Genomic DNA, 16,408 nt, shown 5'->3' with positions numbered 1-16,408 from the left:
TTCCTTTTTCGTTGATTTGTATGCCACACACTCGCTCACAAGGTGAGCCGTACAACTTAAAAATCAAAGACGTCGAACGATATCTCCGATTATTACGACGAATTCGGGAGTATCGTGCTAGAAACAATCTTCCTCCAATCGAAGTTCCTGATCTCAAAAATCTCCTTCCTTTAACGATACCAGCGATGGCCGAACCAGCTCGTGCTCTTCGAGATTACGCTGCTCCATCGTAGGATGAGCCGCATTCGAGTATTGCTCCACCCGCAATCGAAGCGAACAACTTCGAACTTAAACCTTCGCTGTTGCAGGCAGTGCAACAGAATCAATTTTCTGGAAATCCTACCGAGGATCCAAACCTTCATTTATCCGTATTTGTCCAATACGCTGACACTGTTAAAGCTAATGGTGTCACTTCAGAGGCAATTTGACTTCGTCTCTTTCCTTTCTCGTTAAGAGATAAAGCTAGAAGATGGCTTCAGTCTCTTCCTTCCAACTCAGTCACCACATGGAATGAGTTGAAGAAAGTCTTTCTTGCCCGATATTTTCCTCCAAGCAAAACAGCTATGTTGAGAGCCCAGATAAATGGATTTAAGCAAAAAGATAACGAATCTCTTTTCGAAGCATGGGAAAGATACAAGGACATGATGAGACTTTGCCCAGACCATGGTTTAGAGGACTGGTTAGTAATTCACACCTTCTACAATGGTCTCTTGTACAACACAAGGTTAACAATAGACGCCGCCGTCGGTGGTGCGCTTATGGATAAACCTTACACCGACGCTTATCAACTTATCGAGAGCATGGCTCAAAATCATTATCAGTGGGGAAGCGACCGAACAGTGGTAGAAAAACCTCAAACAAAAGGTGGCATGTACGAGATAAGTAGCCTTGATCATGTTAATGCAAAAGTGGATGCTCTTGCCCAGAAAATTGAAAGTTTAAATGTATCACCTCCAGCCACCGTGGTTGCCGTAACTCAAAATTGCGAGGTCTGTGGAATTCAAGGTCACACTCCTACAAATTGTCAACTCCTAACATGAATCAAACAGATCAGGTGAACTATGCTCAAGGAAATCCTTACTCGAATACCTATAACTCAAACTGGAAGAACCATCCTAATTTCTCGTATAAAAGTAACAACGCTTTATACGCACCAGGTCAAGCTCCCAGTCAAGCTCCAGCTGTACCACCTGGATATCAAAAGCCGACCCCATCTACACCTAACAATAACGTTCCTAGGAAATCCAACTTGGAAATCATGATGGAGAACTTCATAGCTTCTCAACACCAAACCAATAAAGAGTTCTTAAACCAGAATGTACACACTAGCGAACAGATTAAACAACTAGCAAGTAAAGTAGATGCCCTGGCTACCCATAACAAAATGCTTGAAACACAAATCTCGCAAGTATCTTAACAACAAGCGTCTACTGCTGCCCCAACTGGTACATTTCCTGGACAGCCACAACCTAATCCGAAAGGCCACGCTCATGCAATTATATTACGAAGTGGTACAAAGGTAGAAGGACCATCTGACCCAAGGATTGAGAACCAAAACTCTAAAAAGTCAACTGAGGAAGAAGGTAAACCTAAGGAAAAGGAAGAGTGTAATAAGGAAACCGTAGAAAAAAAGGAACCTTATGTACCTCCACCGCCTTACAAACCACCTATCCCTTATCCTCAAAGGCTAATTAAAACCAAAAACGCGGGCCAATTTAAAAAATTTGTTGACCTACTGAAACAATTAAACGTCACAATTCCTTTTACAGAAGCTATTACACAAATGCCCTCATATGCTAAGTTCTTAAAAGAAATTTTATCTAATAAAAAGAAACTTGAAGATAACGAAACTGTTACACTCACTGCTGAGTGTAGCGCAATAATCCAAAATATGCCTCCTAAACTTAAAGATCCTGGTAGTTTTTCTATACCCTGTCATATAGGAAAATTTGTCATAGACAAAGCTTTATGCGATTTAGGAGCCGATATCAGTGTTATGCCCTTGTCCATATGCAAGAAACTTGAAATGGGAGAATTAAGACCAACTAAAATGTCTGTGCAATTAGCAGATCGTTCCGTTAAATATCCCGTAGGAATTCTTGAAAACGTTCCCGTACGCATAGGTCAATTCTACATTCCCATCGATTTTATAATTATGGACATAAGAGAAGATGAAGTTACCCCCATTATATTGGGAAGACCCTTCTTAGCAACTGCCGGTGCTATCATAGACGTAAAACGAGGACGACTCACTTTCGAAGTAGGAGAAGAGAAAATTGAGTTTATTCTTTCCCAATTTTTGAAAGCACCTGCGATAGAAGACACATGTTACTTCATGGATATCATCGATGAATGCATAAAAGAAACAGAATTCGAAAATGACGAATTGTCCGACTATCGTGTAGAAGACAGACTGAACCAATGTTTAGCAATAACATCGGATCCTACGCAATGCCTTAAGAAACCAACCCTCGACCTGAAAACACTTCCCAAAAATCTGAGATATGAATTCCTAGACTTAGAACTTGAACGACCAGTAATAGTCAATGCAGACCTAGGAAAACTCGAAACCGAAAAACTCCTACATATCTTAAGAAAATGTCCAACCGCATTAGGATACAACATCACCGATCTTAAAGGGATAAGTCCTTCTATTTATATGCACCGCATCATGCTAGAAGAAGACTGTAAGACTTCTAGGGAACATCAGAGGAGACTAAACCCAATCATGAGTGAGGTAGTGAAGAAGGAAGTAACGAAGTTATTAGAGGCAGGTATCATATATCCTATATCCGATAGCAAATGGGTTAGTCTTGTACACGTAGTACCAAAGAAAGGAGGTATAACAGTGATCGAAAATGAAAAAGGAGAAACTATAACCAAACGAATTGAATCGTGATGGAGAATGTGCATTGATTATAGAAAGCTAAACAAAGCAACCCGAAAAGATCATTTTCCTTTACCATTCATAGACCAGATGTTAGAACGACTAGCCAAGCATTCTCATTTCTGCTATCTGAACGGTTACCCAGGGTTCTTTCAAATACCAATTCATCCTGATGACCAAGAAAAGACAACGTTCACATGTCCTTTTGGTACCTTCGCTTATCGACGAATGTCGTTTGGCTTGTGCAATGCTCCTGCAACTTTCCAAAGGTGCATGATGGAAATATTCGCCGATTTTCTCGATAACATCATGGAAGTCTTTATGGATGACTTTTCCGTATGCGGGCAAAGCTTCGAAGAATGTCTTGAAAACCTAGAAAGAGTTCTAGAACGATGTGTAAAAGTAAACCTAGTACTCAATTGGGAAAAATGTCACTTTATGGTACAAGAAGGAATTGTTTTAGGACACATCATATCAAATAGAGGAATTGAAGTAGACAAATCCAAAATAGAAGTAATCGAAAACCTTCAACCTCCGAAAACTGTGAGGGAAATACGAAGCTTCTTAGGACATGCCGGTTTTTACCGACGATTCATTAAAGATTTCTCTAAAATAACTAAACCTTTAACCGAATTATTAATGAAAGACGCTGAATTCATCTTCGACAATAAATGTTTAGAAGCATTTCAAACACTTAAACAAGCATTGATCTCCGCGCCCATAATGCAGACCCCGGATTGGAATGGACCTTTCGAAATAATGTGTGACGCAAGTGACTACGCCGTAGGCGCTGTTTTAGGACAACGAAAGGATAAAAAACTTCACGTCATATATTATGCGAGTAGAACTCTAGATGAAGCGTAAATGAATTACGCCACGACCGAGAAAGAACTTTTAGCAGTAGTATTTGCACTAGATAAATTTTGTTCCTACTTGGTCGGAGCTAAAATAATCGTTTACACTGATCACGCTGCCATTAAGTACCTCTTAACAAAAAAGGACGCTAAACCTAGACTCCTAAGGTGGATCTTGTTGCTACAAGAATTTGATTTGGAAATCAAAGATAAAAAAGGAACTGAAAACGTAGTAGCAGATCACCTCTCTAGACTCGAAAACCTGGAACCGGAAAGAACATCGATCAACGATGATTTCTCGTACGATAAACGTATAGCTAATTTGGAAGAAAATAGAGCTGACAAACAGGTAGAGACCACCTTGGTTGTATGCGTTACACCATGGTACGCTGATTTTGTCAATTATTTAGCCGCCGGAATGGTTCCACTTGATTTATCCTACCAACAAAAGAAACGATTCTTCCATGACATAAAACATTATTACTGGGACGACCCTTTACTTTTCAAAAGAGGCTCCGATGGTATTTTTTGTCGCTGTATACCTGAAGAAGAGGTAGAAAGTATAATCCAACATTGTCATTCCGCTCCCTATGGTGGACATGCAGTACATCCAAAACCTGCTCTAAAATCCTACAAGCCGGTCTTTATTGGCCAAACATATGGAAGGATGTACATACCGCTGTCAAGAAATGCGATAGGTGTCAACGCATAGGAAACATATCTAGACGTGACGAAATGCCACAAAAAGGCATTTTGGAAGTAGAAATTTTCGATGTGTGGGGAATAGATTTCATGGGACCTTTTCCACCTTCTTTTGGTAACAAGTACATACTCGTAGCAGTTGACTACGTATCAAAATGGATTGAGGCTATAGCTTCTCCAACAAACGACATACGAGTAGTAATTAAACTCTTTAAGAATATAATCTTTCCAAGATTTGGTGTCCCAAGAATAGTCATCAGTGACGGGGGATCTCATTTCATATCTAAAATACTCGAAAAATTATTGTTTAAGTATGGTGTAAAACATCGAGTAGCAACACCTTACCATCCTCAAACTAGTGGACAAGTGGAAGTGTCTAATAGAGAAATTAAACAGATATTGGAAAAAACTGTCGCTACATCGAGGAAAGACTGGTCATCAAAATTACCCGAAGCTTTATGGGCATATCGAACCGCTTATAAAACTCCCATAGGAACAACCCCATTTAAGCTTATTTATGGTAAATTGTGTCACCTCCCAGTGGAGTTAGAACATAAGGCCTATTGGGCTATTAAAAATTTAAATTTAAACTATAAGGCCGCCGATGAAAAGCGAATTCTAGATATAAACGAATTAGAGGAACTTAGACAAGATGCATACGAAAATGCTAAAATCTACAAGGAAAGAACGAAAAAATGGCATGATAAACGTATATCAAGGAAAACTTTCAAACAAGGCGATGTAGTCCTATTGTTTAACTTTAGACTTAAGTTATTCCCAGGAAAACTACGCTCTAGGTGGTCTGGCCCTTTCAAAATCACTAATGTATTTTCTAGTGGGGTTGTAGAAATTAAAGGAAAATCTATTGAATCATTTATCGTAAACGGGCAGCGTCTAAAACATTATCATTATGCTGAAAACAATGAAGACCGCAAGTCCTGCACTTAGACGTATTGTCTCTAAAATTAATAGATTAACATTTAATAGTTTTCTGTCGAGCTTGCGACATTAAACAAAGCGCTTCGTGGGAGACAACCCACAAATTTTTATTTTTCTTTGATTATTCTTTTGATTTTATTCAGTTTTCATTCTTCATTTTCTTTATTTTATTAAATTTTTCTTCTTTTCTTCTTTCGGCATCTGGCCAAATCCTGACTAAAGTTCTTGTTTTTCTTTTCTTTAGTTAACACTGACCTGATGGCACATATTGATCACATGGGTATTAATTTCCGAGGGAGAGTTCAGAGACAAAAATTTGAAGAACTTGCTGAGAGAGAGATGCACCCAAATTTTTATGCTGATGATTGTGCAATGACCGTACTTGGGCTAAGAGATAGTGTCCTATATCTGCTGAATCAATTAGGGTGGGAAACCACTCCTATTCGGAGATAATTTGTCACTTACCGGAGGCTAACTCTAGAATTCCTTAGCTCCCTGATTTATTTATCGAACCATGGGAAAGGAATAAACCGAGGTTTCATTCAATTCAGGATGTTCAATATGGAGTATCAGTATAACATTAGAGAATTTACTAACCTCTTAGGGTTGCCTACTTCTTTTGACACATTCACCATGAACCAAGAGGACCTCTTTGAATATCGAGAGCTTGAGCATTTTTGGGGAATTTTGACGGGAAATGACGAACCTGAGGAACATGAGTTTCTTTCTGGAAACATACATAACCCAGCTTTTCGTTATTTCCACAAGATCCTAGCACACACTCTTTTTGGGAAAAGTTCAAACATTACCACAGTATCACGTGATGAACTTTTCATAATATTTTGTGCTTCCCAGAATCGTCCAGTGAATGGTGCCACTTATATGTTGGCGAGTTTTGACCTCCTTATTCAAGATGACCGTGCACCGATTCAAATAGGGGGATTGATAACTATGATTGCTAATGCTATTGGATTGCGCCAACCCATGCTTGATTTGAACCCTTTTTGCGGTATTCAGCCTATGAATATAAATTTCCTTTTCAACACTATGTTTATAGGAAACCTTGGACCTGAAGAGTTTGAACTATTAATTAACAACCAAGCTTTTTACCTATTCACCATGCCTAGCCCGATGACTAGTGTCCATAATCGAAATAATTGGCTCTACAACCTGGATGAAATGCCTTCTCCTGTTAGATCTGTTGAAACCATCCAAGATTATGAGATTCTTGACAACCAGATTCCTAATGCTGAGTCTGATCCGCAGACACCAACTGGTTACCATGATGCTGCCTCTCCACCTCATCCTATCCCGTCCGCAGAATCGGCAGTACTTGATTTTAGACATCATATGCCCGAAACTGATTATAATACCGCTATTCAAGCTTTGATGTCAGAACAAGATGCCATTAGAGAAGAGTTAACTATGATGGGACATGAATTTATGGAACACATGAGTAGAATGACAAATCAATTTCACGAGTTGCTACACCGTGTCAATTCCTTTGCTCCTCCGACGAGAAATTCTACAAGTGGCTAGAAGAATTGCAGTTAACTAGTTTTAGTCTTAGGAAATTTATAGTTTCGTTTGACAATATTTTTAATCTTAGGATTTTTTTCGCATGTTTTATTTTATCTTCAGTCAAATATTACATTATGTTTATTTTTATGAAGCTACTGACATTATTGGTTAAATTAAATTTCATTTTGATTTATGCACTGTCTAAAATTACCAATGCTGATATATATTGTATCCTACTACTTACATGCTAAATTTCTGATCACGTACAAGTATACACTACTCCTAATATTATATACTACCACCTGTATTTTTGCTTATTAGAGAAAAAATATATATTCTATGGTGTAGTAAAGTAGCATCCATGACACAATTTATAAAGTCAAAGTAGCATTGATATTTATGGTCATGGCAATTCAAAAAAATAAAATAATAATAATAATAATAAAACAAAACTTGTCACGAATTTTAACCAATGCATGCTGCCACCCTGCATCGTGACGAACGTTTTGACCGTTGCATGATCAGAGGTGTGACGAGCGTAACGCATGTTGTCACGGTCGCAACACCCCCATGACGCCCGTCACGCATGCTGTCACGAACGTGACAACTTGCTTTCTCGTAAATATTTTTGACCGTTATGCTGTCACGAACGTGACACATTGCTACCTCGTAACCATGTCATGACCGTTACCCCCATTCAATTCACCTCTTTATCCCCATTAATTTTTTTTTCTCACCAACTTCTCCTCCCTATTTCAAAACTCTTTCTTTAAATACCTTCACCACATTTTTCTTCCTACACCACATCATCCCAAAAACCATTCTATACAAAAAATTTCATCCCCTCTTCCTTTCTCCTTTTTTTCTACCTACCAATCAAAATGGCGGAGAACCAACATCAAGAAATGCAATTTGGAAATATTATTTTCCAAACTGAAGATAGTAACTATCAACGGGAGCAGTTTGTTCGTTTCCAGCAACGCGGTGTCACATCTACTAGATACCCAGATTTCAATTGCTTACAAGAATTGGGATTACATCAAGGAGTGTAATGGCTGCTTAGGCTATCCGATTTAACTTTTCTGTGCATACAAAATCACCCAACATGCCCATCACTCACTGTCGCATCCGCGAAAAACAACCGGCGGGCTAAAACAAAACAACACAGAGCCGCCACCGTGCGTTATTTATCCCAAAGGAGGGAAAGGAAACGCTCGAAGTAAACCTGGAAAAGACATGGTCTCGCGACCAAAGAGAATGGGATCGGGAGTCGGTTATGCGAAGGGAAGGTATTAGCACCCCTACGCATCTGTCGTACTCGACGGGATCCACGCTCTAAAAGATAGGAAAAGGTTGCTAAAACAAACATCACACACACAAACAACACAGGTGGGAGAAGAGGGGAGAGGGCTCGCTAGGATATCGCATCCTATGCCTACGTATCTCATCTGGAATGAGAATCAGAGCTACCGTAGTTCGGCTCACGCACGCCGAAACAAAACAAAACACAAAAAGGCAAACAGGGAACCCGAATGCTAATCGCTGGACTTACATCAGCTTCCGAACCAAACAAACCCACACTGGAAACCAGATGCCACTTGATGGACTTATACCGGACTCCAAGCACACAATAATAGGATACGGAATGCCAATCGCTGGGCTTACATCCGTCTCCTAACACACACAAGAAGGATAACAAACAACAAGTTACTAAGGAGTCTGGCACTCGAGCCTAGCAACTGTCAAGCAAACACACACAAAAGAAAAAGGGTGCCCGGAGAGATCTCGTACGACCTCCTGCCTACGTACCTCATCTGGTATGAGGATCAGGGCAACGTAGTTCCCCTTAACAGGGGAGAAAGACTAGCTTAACCAGATACAGAGGGAGACACAACTAGGGAGACTATGACTCGAGCCTAGATGTTATCATGCATATCATCCCTAAGTTAAGGTTGCTATCTAACTTGTTCAGGCAGCAAGCTAATCCTAACCAGGCAAAGCAAAGCATGCAAGCATAATCAAAACAAAGCAAACATTCACAATTAGCACACATTATATCCAGACAAGGTGGGCTCACACAAGGGTTAGGCTGCCAAATCAAACCAACTGTATCAGGTGATGTTAGCTCTTAACCCTAACATTGAGAGTTAGGGTGAAGCAGATGAAATAGGAAGTGAGGGGTGTGCCTCACAGCTCTTATCCCTGGCCAGGGAGAGCTTTAGACAAATGAAGTGTGGGTTCAGAAAGTGGGAACCCTTCTACACTTATGACACTGACTCAACTGTACAACTGTACAAGGATCTTGGGTTAGGATCCACAATGCATCAACACCAGTTGTGTGAGCAGAGGGATGACTCAACTGAATAGCAGGAGATGGATTGCACATCTCTTGTATCTGCCAATTACCTTATCAAAGGTCTTTTCCTGCTTGGGGACAAAAATAAACAAGCACAAGCATTGCCTCTTAAGGAGGACTTCAGACAGGTGCCTGACCCAATAACAGGCCAGGTCTTCCAGACTACATGGAGAAGAAATGTTATACCTCAAATGGTTTATACAACCAAGCAACAGCCCAAGCAAGTTCAAAATGAACTATAGCAACTAAGGTACCTGAAATCAATCTAACATAATCATTACACAGCTTAAACAGTCAAACAGACAAACTAAAAGTCAACAGTTAACTGTACACAAGCAATGCATCAAGCAAAGCATAAGCCAATGCTCAACACAAATGACTTAGAAGCCACCTACAAAACAAACTTAATGTTAATCAACATCAATCAAACAAACAACTCAAGCCAAGTGAATTAATTCCTCCATGCCATATGCTTTTTGTCCTGAAAACATAACTCAAACATTAAGCACTAACCACTAGGACATGGCCTAGGGTCAAAGGGGGATCAATAATCCAAAACAGAACATGAAAATTATCAAAAATCAAGATCAATCAAATAAGAATCAAATCCAATTGGTCTCATGTTCATATCATCAACCAACATCATTTCATGAAGCATAGAAGGCCAAGCATGCAATTTAGAACCTCATAGGACCAAACAAAAAGATCCAATTCAAATCAACTCACAAACAATTCAATAAATTCCCAAAAAATTCATGGCTAAACAGAACTCACTAAAGGATCATCACACCAAATTTCAGGCCATTTTAATAAAGGGAAGCAAGTCAATTAAATTCATCAAGCCAAAGCATACTCAAACAAGCTCATACAAGGCATTAAATCATGCATCAACTTCAAGCAATCATAAAACAGAAACCAAACATGATAAATGAGTGAAACCAAAACCATGGCAAACTTCAAGATGTCTATAATACACATGCCAAATTTAAAGTCCATCCAATAAATCACAAGAATTTCACAAAACATATGAGATCATGACTCACAAAAGGTTCACAATTGGTCAAACAGGGGAGAAATTCTCAAACAAATAGGAAATGCATTCAAAAATTCCAGGAATATTCACATGACATCCTAACATCCAGAAGATTCAACATGCAGAAATTCAGCTCATTTCAAGTTCATATGGCATGGCAAATAAAATCAGGAAGTAGGACAAGAAATGGTGTGACACAAATTGTCACACCTAGATTCAACAGCTCATATCTCACAAACCAGGAATGATAAAATCACAAACTCAAAGCCAAAATGTCCATTAAGGTCTCTAGTTTGTACATGCAAAATTTTAAGAATTTTGGATCAAGCATCATCATTTCATGATCAAAACAACAAGCAAGGTGCATGAAAGAATACATGTGAACAAACCCTAGGCCATGTCATAACCCACACGTGCACAATTTTTGCAAAAATAATCAAAAAATAGTAGAGATTACAAGGATCTTGGCACAAAAAATATCATGTCAATTGGATTAATGGTTTAGGAGTTATGGAATTTTGAATGGAAGAAAAAATAAAAAAAAATGAAATGGCATGGTGAAATATGTATAGCATATATGAAGAAAAAATGGAAAAGGCAAAAGTGGAAATGCTCTAGTGGAGGATCGAAGCCAGACCAATTTCAAATCCTGGCGCGCTACAGTGTGACTAACACCAACAGCCATGCAAAACGCGAAAAACTGGATCTAACAAGGTTTCTGGAAAAAATTTCAAACATTCATCATATGTTCATCATCCAAACCCAGCGCATGAACTTTTTGTCACGAAAATTCACAAACCATACATCATTGGAAAGATCTCCTAATGTACATCAACAATCTCACATTGATTTAACCTAATTCTTCCTAATTTAAGAGAATCGATCCAAAATATTTTCACATGTGAAACTTCCAATCAGCATAACTTGTTCAATACTTGATGAAAATTAACGATTCAAAGTGCAGATTAACCTATGTTCCAAGATCTATCAAACACATCCATTAATTGCATGAATTATCAAAGTCGAAAACTCACCTTCAAGAATTGGCAGAAGTTGATTTGCGTGTTTCAGGCCATGGAAGTGCAAAACAGAAGTTCTATGATGATGTGGAAGATGAATGAATGCAAGGCTTTAGCTCAACAGTGCTTGAACACGATGAAATCTCCATTTGCCATTGTTGAACACTCTTGTAACAATCCACGATTTTGCTTGATTTCTTCAAGATTTTGCTTCAATCCACTTCCAATATGCATGTAGATGATGAATTGATCGAAGGCAAGGCAAAAAGAATGAAGAAAATTGATGAAGAAAGTTGAGAGAAAAATGCAAAAGTTTTGGATCTAGATCTAGAATTCACAATTCTGTTATGGTTAATCAGAAAACAGTTATGATTATGGCTTTATATGTGATGCTAATGATGTTGTTAATCCTAATTAGTGTTAATGCAAGTGTTTAAGTGAAAATCAAGTTTCATGTTAAATGGCAAATTGGCCAATTCACCCTTCCTTGTGAAAATCAATGTAACAGTGCAATTTCTGGTTTGGAGCAAGTTTAAAATGATGTTTGTAAGCTAATGCAAGTGGAATTACGTGAAAACAATGCATATTTCTCAAAATCACCTTTTTCCCTCCAAATTTCAAAATAGGTTCACTTGAAAAATGCACTTTTTGTGTGATGAGTTTTAATGAAATGTAATGCTTGAATTGGATAAAGGACATCAAAAGAAATTTGCTCAAAAAGGTCTCACTCCATTTGGCCATTTGAATCAAAAGTTATCCAACTTTGAAATTCAACTTTTCTTGACAATGATTTGATCATAACTTGCCAACCACACATGATAAATTCATGTTCTTGGACTTTTTGGAAAGGTGAGAGCAATATCTACAACTTTCATGTTGAACAAAATTTCATTTGAAGCATTTTTGGACATGTAATTTTGAGGAGAAAACCTTTCCATTTTTGGCAGTTTTGAATTACAAGTCACTTTCTATTTTTGGAAAGTTTTCATCTGACTTTATTTTCTTCATTCTTGACGTTTGAAATGTCAAATGAAACTTGTTTGGACATGAATGAAGTGTCTCTAACCCTCTCCCACCTCCAAATCCATCAGTTGACTTGTGGTTGACTTTTGTTGACTGACAGATGAACTGGCCATGCATAGATGAACTTGAGCTTCAAACTCCTGATGAAATAGCTCAATGATGAAACCCTAGCTTTCATAAGCTCAATATAATCATATGATGATCCCCATATCCATTGAAAACCCCATCTCTTTGACCAGCCCTGATTGGCACAATTCAGATGATTAGGGTTGACCAGAGGTCAAAACCCTAATCCCAAGGAATCTGATCAAGCATTATGAATCTCTTGGTGATGATAAAACCATGATGATGATGATGTATCATTTCAACCAAGATGAAGCTCAATCCCCTTGAGGAATCAAGAAACCCTAATTTGAAGCACCAACCCTCAGATGATTAGTGATCAGTTCAATGAAACCCTCAGCTTGAATCTCAACCTCTTTATCTTCTGATCAAGACCTAGGAGGATGACTTGCTCAATGTAGCCACATGATATGCAAATATGCAATGACTAATGACCTACAAATGAAATGCAATATGTTAAGCTAGTCCCAATAGAGGAGGGCAAATTTTGAGGTGTTACAGTTGCCCCTATTCAATCCACTGTGAACCTGTCGATATGAATAGCCTCGACTTTCAGATGATCAGGGTGAAGAGTGATTGAATACCAAGAACAGACGAACAATTTGCACTATGATGGGAAAATAATTAACAATGCCCGTCAGAATCGGCAAAGAAACAATCTTAAAGAAGAACCCGTCTGGTACGGAGAAAGCCGGCCTGAATACCGAAACAGGAATTTTTTCCGGATAAACGGTAACACAAGAACCATGGCCTGAATGCCGCTCGTCAGTCTGTATACTGAACATCGGAATATAAGAGAATTGATATCAGTCTGAACACCGAGAGAATTGGCCTGAACACCACTTCGGTCTGAACACCTCTTTGGTCTGAACACCACTTCGGTCTGGATACCGGGAAACTGGCCTGAGTGCCACAAGCTGCATCGATCTGAACTTCGGAAGCTCCTTCGACCTGAGAATCGGAAAATTGGCCTGACTGCCGCTTCGGTCTGAATACCCGCCTCGGTCTGAACACCGGAAGATTGGCCTGGATGCCACAAGTACTTCAACATGATTGTTGGAAACTTCTTCGATCTGAAAATCGGAAAATTGGCCTGACTGCCGTAAGTTCTTCGTCCTGATTGTTGAGAACTTCTTCGATCTGGAAATCGGAAACTGGCCTGAATACCACCTCGGTCTGGACACCGGAAAACTGGTCTGAATACCCATCAACTGGCCCGAACGCCACCTCGGTCTGGATACCAGAAGACTGGTCTGACTACCATCTCGGTCTGGATACCATCTCGGTCTAGATACCGGAAAACTCTTCATGCCTATCAGCATCGGCAAAAAGGAACCGTGATAAGTGAGTCGGCACGCGTGCCAACGACCCATGCTGGGGATAACAAGCCCTGAGCCGGCTACTCTCTATTCGACCCTAGCCAACGAACACTTCGCGTTTAGCTGGGGATTATTCCTTCTTATTCTTATTCTATATGATGAATGTATAAAAGATATCCCCCTCAAGGGACTCTTCTGGGGAGCTCGAGACACTCTGCTGAGGAACTCGTCAACACTCCGACTTCCACCCTGCTGGGGAATAGCACTGCTGCTGAGAAAAGACAACCCTCGCTGGGGAAAACCTCCTCTGCACCTGATCCGCTTGGGGACATTGCTGGGGAAACCACCAACGCACTATGTGGGGATAACAACAGTCCTTGACTTCCTGTAGATATAAATCCCGACTCCGCTTGGGACACCACCGCACACAGATACTTCCGCTGGGAAATAGCAACCTTCAGGCCTGGCGACTGGGGAAGCATTGATCTAAAACCTGCTGGGGATAACCATCCTGACCCTGCTAGGGAAGCCACAGACCTTGGATCTGCTGGGGATTAGTCATTCCGACTCTGCTTGGGGAGTTGAGGAAAGTCTGGTACCGAACACCCGTCGACTCGCCGAACCTTGGTATCCAATATCCAACTCCAATGTCTGCTTTCCAACTTTGAGAACTCCCCGACTCGTCTGGACTTTTCTGATTCATCACCTTGTATCCCCGACCACTTCGTACTTGACGGAGAGCAACCTCCTGGGACTTATACAGACTTTTCAATCTTCAGACTTTGAAGAGTCTTCTTGATTAATTCTCAAGGATCGTCGTACGTCTCGTCGTCTTTTCATCGTTTTTCTACTCATTCGTCCCTGATCGGACTCCATGGGGATTGCTTTGTCAACAACCTCCACACCATACCCTACAAGTGAGCGAACATATCTAACAACTCCTGCAAAAGAGATCGTTAGATAAAACCGTGCCCCAGGCGTGTCAAGATTTCAACACTTGGGTCACCTAACCTTCCGAATAAGATTTCAAATCTTCAATCTTATATACATGCATTGGAAGGGACCTGTATGTCTTAAAATGCAAGATTCTTTATCACAACAATTGGATGTTTTTGCAATCAAAGCGGTAATGAAAAACAAAAACAAAATTATTTGACTGAATGTGCATTTTATTGATTGAAAAAGTGTGGCTCAAATGAGCAATACAAAGGAAGCAATTCCTGAAAAGAGGTAATTGCGCACAAAAGGAAAAATCTATCCTAATGGCAATGTGGAACCGTGATCTCATCGAGTTCCAACTCGGTTACACCCCCTATGTCCTCAGACTCTCCGTGCTTTCTGCCTTCTGAACAAGACGTTTCTGATTGATCCCTGTCGGGTATTATCCATGATGCTTTAACCAAAGCGCAAACGATCATGCTAGACGCAGTTGTTCGTTTCAATCCCTCTTTTGCCTGGACCGCCCTTTCGGGTTTTCAGCCCACCGGGATACCCTTTTTTTCCCAAGCCGCCCTTTTCAGGTTTTCGACTTGCCGGGTGTACAAATTTTCATTTTATCCCTAATTTTTGCCCGAACCTTTTCTTTCTGTTTTTTTGGTTCGCCGGGATGCCCATTTTTGCCTGGACTATTTTATTCTTTTCGTCCAGCGGGTCTCTTTATACGAAGTATTTTTTAACTGCGTCCGCATTCACAGGGGATGGAAAATCTTCGCCATCCATGGTTGTTAACAACAAGGCTCCGCCAGAGAAAACCTTCTTGACCACGAATGGACCTTCATAATTAGGTGTCCATTTGCCCCTTCGATCGTTTTGAGGAGGAAGGATCCTCTTCAGCACCATATCACCTACGTGATACACCCGAGGTCGTACCTTTCGGTCGAAAGCACGCTTCATTCGCTGCTGGTATAACTGCCCATGACAAATGGCTGTCAGCCTCTTTTCCTCTATCAGGCTCAACTCTTCGTACCGGGTTCTTACCCATTCCGCCTCTTGCAACTTCACGTCCATCAGGACTCTCAAAGAGGGAATTTGAACCTCAACAGGTAACACGGCTTCCATTCCATATACCAACGAGAAAGGTGTTGCCCCAGTAGATGTACGCACCGACGTTCGATACCCATGCAATGCAAACGACAACATCTCATGCCAGTCCTTATAGGTCACAACCATCTTCTGCACAATCTTCTTTATATTCTTATTGGCTGCCTCAACCGCCCCATTCATCTTCGGACGATAGGGAGAAGAATTGTGATGCTCGATTTTGAATTCCCGGCACAGTTCTGCCATCATCTTGTTATTCAAATTAGAACCATTATCAGTAATGATTCTTTCGGGAACCCCATATCTGCAAATGATGTCTCTCTTGAGGAATCGGGCGACGACCTGCTTCGTCACGTTCGTGTAAGAGGCTGCTTCCACCCACTTGGTGAAGTAATCGATAGCCACTAATATGAACCGGTGCCCATTCGAAGCTGTAGGCTCAATCTTTCCGATCATATCAATGCCCCACATAGCGAACGGCCACGGAGACGACATTAAGCTCAATGGATTTGGAGGCACGTGCACCTTGTCAGCATAAATATGGCATTTATGACACTTCCACACGAAATTAAAACATTGGGCCTCCATTGTC

At 40.3% G+C, this 16,408-nt stretch overlaps 1 non-coding gene across 1 annotated transcript; it reads right to left on the bottom strand.

Annotated features, from left to right (window-relative positions):
* Nucleotides 1-563: 563 nt before the first annotated feature.
* LOC127108971 (small nucleolar RNA R71) lies at nucleotides 564-670 on the bottom strand. Its single transcript, XR_007796464.1, has one exon. It is a non-coding gene; the product is annotated as a small nucleolar RNA R71 (small nucleolar RNA).
* Between the last annotated feature and the right edge of the window lie 15,738 nt (nucleotides 671-16,408).

Source organism: Lathyrus oleraceus, chromosome 7 (genome assembly GCF_024323335.1).
Source record: "Lathyrus oleraceus cultivar Zhongwan6 chromosome 7, CAAS_Psat_ZW6_1.0, whole genome shotgun sequence".
Classification (NCBI taxonomy): Eukaryota; Viridiplantae; Streptophyta; class Magnoliopsida; order Fabales; family Fabaceae; genus Lathyrus; species Lathyrus oleraceus.
Note: the sequence above shows the minus strand (reverse complement) of the source record. Positions and strands in the feature narration are given on the sequence as shown.